General features: G+C 35.2%; 1 long non-coding RNA gene across 1 annotated transcript in view; it reads left to right on the top strand.

Moving 5' to 3' along the window:
• Positions 1–1,889, top strand: part of LOC135321999 (uncharacterized) — a 48,568-nt gene extending 46,679 nt beyond the window's left edge. The window contains exon 3 of the long non-coding RNA XR_010382211.1: positions 733–1,889. This is a non-coding gene — a long non-coding RNA (uncharacterized LOC135321999). The remainder of the gene's footprint in view (positions 1–732) is intronic.
• Positions 1,890–7,739: the final 5,850 nt, after the last annotated feature.

Consider the following 7,739-nt stretch of genomic DNA (forward strand, 5'->3'; position numbering starts at 1 on the left):
CAAACGATGTGACCAACAAGGGGTTAATTTCCAAAATATACAAACAGCTCATACAGCTCAATAAAAAACCAGATGACCCAATCAAAACATGGGCAGAAGACCTAAATAGACATTTCTCTAAAGAAGACATACATATGGCCAACAGACAGATGAAAAGATGCTCAATATTGCTAATTATTAGAGAAATGCAAATCAAAACTACAATGAGGTATCACTCAACACCAGTCAAGATGGCCATGATTAGAAGTCTACAAATAAAAAATACTGGAGAGGGTGTGGAGAAAAAAGAACCTTCCTACACTGTTGGTGGGAACGTAAATGGTGCACCCACTATGGAGAACAGTGTGGAGGTTCCTTAAAATACTAAAAACAGACTTACCACATGATGCAGCAATCCCACTACTGACATCTATCCAGAGGAAACTCTAATTCAAAAAGATACACATACCTCAATGCTCATAACAGCACTATTTAAAATGGCCAAGACATGGACACAACCTAAATGTCCATCAATGGATGACTGGATAAAGAAGATGTGGTATGTGGATGTGAATGAGATTAGCATTTGAATTGGTGGATTCCATAAAGTAGATGCCTTCCCCATTGTGTGTGGGCATATTCCATTCCCTTGAGGGCCTAAATAGAACAAAAGGCAGAGGAAGGAAGAATTTGCCCTTTTTCTCCCCTGCTTCACTGATTAAACTAGGACCTCTTATCTTTTTTGGCCTTTAGGCTGGGATTTACACCATCAGTCACCCTGGTTCTCAAGCCTTCAGACTCAGACTGGATTACACCACTGGCTTTCCTGGGTCTTCAGCTTCTCATGGAACTTCTCAGCCTCCATAATCACATTAGCGAATTCCTCAGAATTAATTTCCTTTAATGGCTATAGATTTATATTTACACCTATGTCTATATTATATAATATATGGATGTCACTATCCTACTGCTTCAGTCTCTGGAGAACCCTAATACAGGAAAGAACTTCAAGTGTCCACAGTTTCTACCTAGAAAGTCTTTCAGGAAGTTACACTTTCCATTGAGAATAGTCCTTAGGCCAAAAGAAGGGGATATTCTGAAGCCAAATCTATGTTCAGAAAAGACATTGGATGAATGTATAAAACTAGAAATAAATATAAAATGAGAACTAATGTAAAGCAAATAGCATTATTCAACTTGCAGTATCCCCAGTGATGCATGAAATTTCATATTTTTTCTTATATTCCAGTTGCCTTTCAAAAGTAGTATTAATATGACCATTTTAAGAGTGAGGTAATTTAGGCCCACTGACACACACCTTAGGTTACACATTAATGAGAGACCTGGCTGTTACTCAACTTAAGACCATTTTATTCCAATGCTTTTACTCTTGCTGCATGAAAGAAAGCAGGCAGAAAAGAGTTCAAATTGTATAATTCTGTTTTGTATTAATTTTTTTATAAAATTCAAACTAATGAATATATAATGAAAACAAAAACAAAAACAAAAAAACCAGATCTGGAAACCAGGGGTAAAAAGAGGAATTGACTGTTAAGGAGCACAAGGAAACTTCTGAGGGTGATGAAAATGCTTTTATCCTGATTGTGGTGATGGTCTCATGGGTGTATATATGTGTCAAAACTCATCAAATTGTACACTTTAAATGCACATAATTGTTTACCTAATGGTAAAAATTAGGCTTAATAAAACAAGTTTTTATTAGTTATAAAAATAAGACTCTTGTGCATAATGAACACACAAAATAGTATAAAGAAAATAAAATTATCCAGAAGTAATCTCTATTTTAGTTTTCCTTTATACCTTTCTGCTAAATATGAATATGTGTGATTATCTGTATCAATTAAAACTTTTACTAAATATACACTTAATCTAATAATAAACTTAATGTTTCAGCGAATTTTGCTTATGTATATGCTTTTAACAAAAAAGCTAGAAGTACTATAAACTTCTCGGAAATGAGAATACCTGAAAGAAAATGAATCCAGACACATGTTACCAACACAGAGATACTCCCTCACGTGAAATGAGTAATGTGAACAACAGGGTAGTATCTTTCAAAATATGAAGTGGTTTTATTAAGTTATAGTGAGACAGATAATGCATATACTAATAGTATAAACTGTGAAAAACAAAAGGATAGCTTTTTAGTGGTCATTTGTCTATCTTAACCAAAGCCATGACAAAATTCCTATTACCCATTTAGTTATTTTACTAGCAGTTATTCATGAGAAAAATCAATCAGTAATTCAGCCAAAATCTTAGTAAAAGCGTATTTATGTAGTACTTTTTAAAACAGCAAATAAAAAAACAAGAAAAAACACCCAAAAAACAGAAACCTTAATTGTCAACAGTACAAGAGTGGTTATGATAAAGAAATCAGTCTCCACAATAAACAGAACTTCAATTCACATTAAAATATTAACTGATATTTTTATATTTGCCTTCCTGTTTAAACACTGTAAACCGGTTCAGATCTGAAGTACTTACTGCACAAGTGCGACTTATGTTTGTGAGCACTGCGTCTAAGTAGTTTTCAGTTACTTCAAAAGTACAAATCCATCTGTCCCTTTCCTAACTGGGGATGAGCTGTTTTTTATCTCCTACCTGGGGATACAAGGCTCTTGCCCCGCTCCTGACCTCAAGACTAATCTCAAAGGGGTCATTTATTCTATTTGTTTATACAAAGAGTCATAATTTTAGTGTGGGAAGATACTGGGAAACCACTGACCAGTGTGTCTCTCCTTCCTTTTCACAGTTCAGTTCTTATAAAAGACAAGGCCTTTTTTTAAAAAATTTTTTTTAATTTTAAAATTTTTTTTAATTTAAATTCTTTAAAAATTTTTAATTGCTTATTCTATGGTATTATTTTTTCCAACATTTGTGTTCACTGTCTTACAAAATTATAATATGATATGAAGGCACTTCAATCATAGTTTTCAATAACTATTTAAAGGAATATGACTATCTTTAACATAAAATTTTATGTTAAAATGGCAGCACACAATTCTGTATCCAGCCTAAAGCAGGGAAATAAAGACTAGTTCAAGGCTGAATTAAGAAGTAAATACAGTAACAAGGGGTTTTTGAAAGAAGCATACAGTTGTAATTATACTTCTGAATAGATTATAATTGTAATTCTATTTCAGAATTGCTTATTTTTTTTAAATTTTTTGGGTTTTTATGTGTGTGTGTTTTAGCATACAGCGAGGTTGGGTAATGTTTAAATTTTTTTGTTTTTTTTTGGATTTTGTTAATATATGTGTGTGTTTAGCATACAGTGAGGTTGGATAATGTTTAATTTCTTCTTCATATTCCAACCTCTACTCCAGGGTACAGATTCTGTTAGTCCTTATTGTTATTCTGTGCCTTCCAGAAGAAGTTGCTTTTACTAATAAGTTTGTCTCATAGTGTGCAGGTACTATCAGAGTGCAAGAAAGCGTACAATTTAAATAACTGCATCACTCTTAACAAACATTTATGAAAGACCTACTATGTTCAGAGCACTTGCAGTGGTAGATTCTGAAAATTCTAATAAAATACAGAATACGTATGAGATAGCTCACAAACAATGCTGAGAAACAAATGTACAATTTCAACGCAATGTAAAAATGCTTTGAAGGAAAAACATTGACATTGGGGGGGGGGTCATAAAACACATAAAATATAGATGGGAGGGGGAAAGTTAATAACATAATGGGCGAAGACACTCTTATAGGGAGAATGCGAATGTGTTTAAGGAGACAGAAGTTATTCCATATGGCTAAAATATCCCGTTCAAGATGACAAGTGGAAACAGATGAGGCTAATGAGACAGGAAGTTGTCCACTCACAAAGGGAAGTAAACACTGTAAAAATAATTTTGACGTCCTCCTGAGGAAGATAGAGAAAACTGAAGAGTTTTCATCAGAGGAATGACATCAGCAGTTCTCCGTTTGGTCAGGTCATGCTGACAACTGTGTGTATGAACCTGACGTAGGTGAAAATTGGAGGAAAATACTAGGCAGAAGACTGCTACAGTAATTGATATGGAAGATGACAGAGACCTGACTGAGGCAGTCAATGAAACAGAGAGAATAAATTTAGAAAGGCTGTAGGAATGATAGCTAGTATGTATCAAGTTCTCACCACATGCCAGGCTTTACTCTAAGCACATGCTGCACCAAGTACTGTTGCTCTTCTCAACTTACAGATAAGGAAACCGAAGCAATAGGGACATTAATTAATTTGACCAGGATCACATAGCTAAAAAGTTCTGGAACTAAGATCTGAAGCCAGACATTTATGTTCTAGAGTCCTTACTCAGAACCATCATGACATATTAAGTCTTGCTTAACAGAAGAAATAAAAGACAAATTATTTAACAGAAGACACAGTTTACTCACTAATAAGAATGGATAAACTGGGGGTTTAAGATTTGCAGATACTAACTACTATCTATAAAATAGATAAACAACAAGGTCCTACTGTATAGCGCAGGGAACTATGTTCAGTATCTTGTAATCTATAAGGAAAAAGAATATGAAAACAAATATATGTATATGTATGACTGCAACATTATGCTGTACACCAGAAATTGACATATTGTAAATTGACTGTATGTCAATAAAAACAACAAAAAAGAGTGGGTGGTTAATAGAAAATGGAAATTTATCCCAAGAATTTAGCCCATAAGAGGAATTATGCCATTACTTTAAGTTAACCACATACATAAAGGAAAAGTCTATTTAAGGGTCTTAAGAATCTAACCAGCATCAAAACCACTCCAGAGGTGATTTGTTCCAACTCCTCAAAGGATATGAATGGGAAAAAAAAAAAAGGAATCAAAGAATTACTTTAAAATTAACGTATGAAAAAAAAACCTACAGTACATTATTGTCACTGCCTGATGAATGCACTTGCTAAAGTTTCATTCTTTTTCATCAAGACTTTGAAAATAACTTGTTTCTTAAAGCTCTGTATTTTTCTTTGACTCCTAGAGAAGTAACTCAAAAATGCAAAAATTATTGTCACCTTGCTCACTGATTAGTAACAAGCTAATGGCTAACAAACAGCATGTAGTTAATCTTTTCTCTAAATTAATTCATGTGTACAAACAGGGCACAGATACATTTTCAAATTAGTGTTCTGACAGCCAATGTTCTCATGCATTTTTTATTACAGCCTGATGTACTAACGTCAGACATCGCCAACACCTACAATCAGCAGGGAGGCAGCAAATACTGTGAACTTCACAGAAGTACAACATTTCTTGTAGTAAAATAGCTCTGTAGAGAGATTTAAAAAGAATGTCCAAATCCTTAAAATAATTTGAGCCCAAACTAGGCTATATTTGTACAACTGTCATCCATGCTATAAACAATGATATCATAATGTGTTTCCAGAGGCCCCCTGATTCTCAATTCTGCCTCTGGGCTGACCCAGATTCCCTGAGAACGCCTTCTGAGTGCTGATTGGCCTTGCTGCTCCTTCCCAGAGTTTCAGAGCTATTTGTTCACTGCTCACACTGAATGTTCTCTCCCAGTTCAGTTTACACTGAATTTTCTCTCCCAGTTCAGTGCTTTTGAGAGCAGCAGACTAGAGGTACGTGTGTTATCAACACTCTGTGCAGAGAGCTGTAGTGAACACTACTTTCATACCGGTAGTAACTATTTGCCATTTAATTTTAATCTACCTTCTGGCCTCTAGGAAGGACCTGTCTAAATCTGTTTGCCACAAAGAACACGGCGCGTTATCGCCTCTTCACAGCCTTCACCACAGGTAGGAGCTTCAGGCTATTGGATTTCGGACTCTCTCAGCCTGCCTCCGAAAAACCCAGTCTGCCTTTCTTGTTTTCATTTTTTTCCTACTTATTTATCTATCAGAGCAGTGTTGTACATGATGTGGTTTGTGAGAGATCCAAGCCTGGAGCTCCAATTAGAAAAGGCTGAATGAAACTAAAAGCCAGGATAACAGCAATCTGTCTACCATTACTATCGTAGGCTCCAAGTGTGTTCATTGTTGAGCAGGTGAGAGGCCTAAAGGGGGAAAGAGTATCTATTTAAGCCTTGTTGGTATGAAAGTTAGGTTTTAATTTTTAAGCCTCCTGAAATAATGAAAGTAATGGCACTTCTTGGATGATGTAACACCCTGAAAACAGTGGGAAACCTGTTTGGATAATTCTCATATTACACGTTAAGACACGTGGACTAGGGCAAAGTAATTAATTTTGTTTTTAATTATCCCTTGCTTGGCTGACTTTCATTTCATATGTTTAGATAATGGTTTAATATAAGACATATTTGCATAGCCACCACTTCCTATTTGTTAAAGATCAATGAAAAAATATAAATGCTGTGTATTTCCAAGAAACAGAACTGTCTTCAGATATGTAGATATATTTATAGATACACGTAAATGTGTAAGTAAAGGTGTAGGTATAGATATGCAGATGTAGTTAAAGGGATAGAAACGAGATGACAGAGGTAGAGATGGGGAGACAGAGGGAGATTTCTTTGAAGGAGCTGGCTCATGCAGTTGTTTAAGGATGATGGTACATTCAAAAATCTGCAGTGTAGACCAGCAGGCTGGAGACCAGGAAGAATTGCAGTACAAAGGCTGTCAGATGGCAGAATCCTTCCTACTGAGGGGATTTTAGTCTTTGTTCTCCCCTAAGGTTCTTCCAGTGATTGGAAGAACCCCATCACATTATGGAGGTAACCTACTTTACACAAAGTAACGTTACTCTCATCGAAAAGAAAAAAGATGCCTTTGCAGAAACATCTAGAAGAATGTTTGACCAGATATCTGGCCACTGTGGCCCAGCTAAGTTGATGCAAAGTTAACCATCACAAGTACATATACATTTCAAAAAAAAATTAAGAATAGAACACATTCATTTGTCAGGATTCTTAATTATAATATTTCTTAAAAGATATGGTATAGCTAGTTTTCCCTTAACATCTAGACTTTTTCCCTTATGGGAACATTTTTGGTTACTTTATATTCTGCAATGATTTTAGTTCAGTTCAACTAAATTAAACACATGCCCACAAGCAATATAGGGTAAAGTCAGAGTTAATATTTTTCATTATTAAGAAGGGACATGATGTCTCTCTCTTTTCTCATAATTTTCAACGATTTGCCAAATTGCAAAATGGATTAAAAATGTTCTTAGATATTGTCAAAAATCCCTAACTCACCTAGACTACTAACTTTAGCTGACTCTCAATAAATTAAACCAGCTGAGGAACACATCAGCTTCCTTTGTGAGATGTTTTTTAAATATCTTATCCCTTGTTCGTTTTCTTGAGAAATTATGTATATTGTCTATAGAGTTTTACCCATAACATAGTGAATTTATAGAGAAATGGACGCTAAATACCTAAATATAGCATATGTTCTTTTCAGTGCACTTTTTTCTTCTAAGTCTCAGTTTATTTTCTGCTAAAAATGGAGAATTTGAAACGCTTTTTTCTAAGGCTCCTTATGCTCCTAGTGTCCTGTGTTTCACTACCCTCATCAAACCACATGTCATGCCAGAGGGTAAACCTATGGTTAGGCCTGAAGTGTGTGGTAATAGCAGCCGCTGTTTATTAAGGATGTTAGTAAGTGCTTTACATACACATCTCTGATACTCTGTTCAGCAAATCTGTGAAGTAGATAGCATTCCCACTGTACCACTGATGACACCAGGGCAAAAGATTACCATCGTCACACCGCTAACATTTTTCATGGCAAAGTCATACCTGTGCATCACCGTG

This window comes from Camelus dromedarius, chromosome 9, assembly GCF_036321535.1.
Source record: "Camelus dromedarius isolate mCamDro1 chromosome 9, mCamDro1.pat, whole genome shotgun sequence".
NCBI classification, from domain to species: Eukaryota; Metazoa; Chordata; class Mammalia; order Artiodactyla; family Camelidae; genus Camelus; species Camelus dromedarius.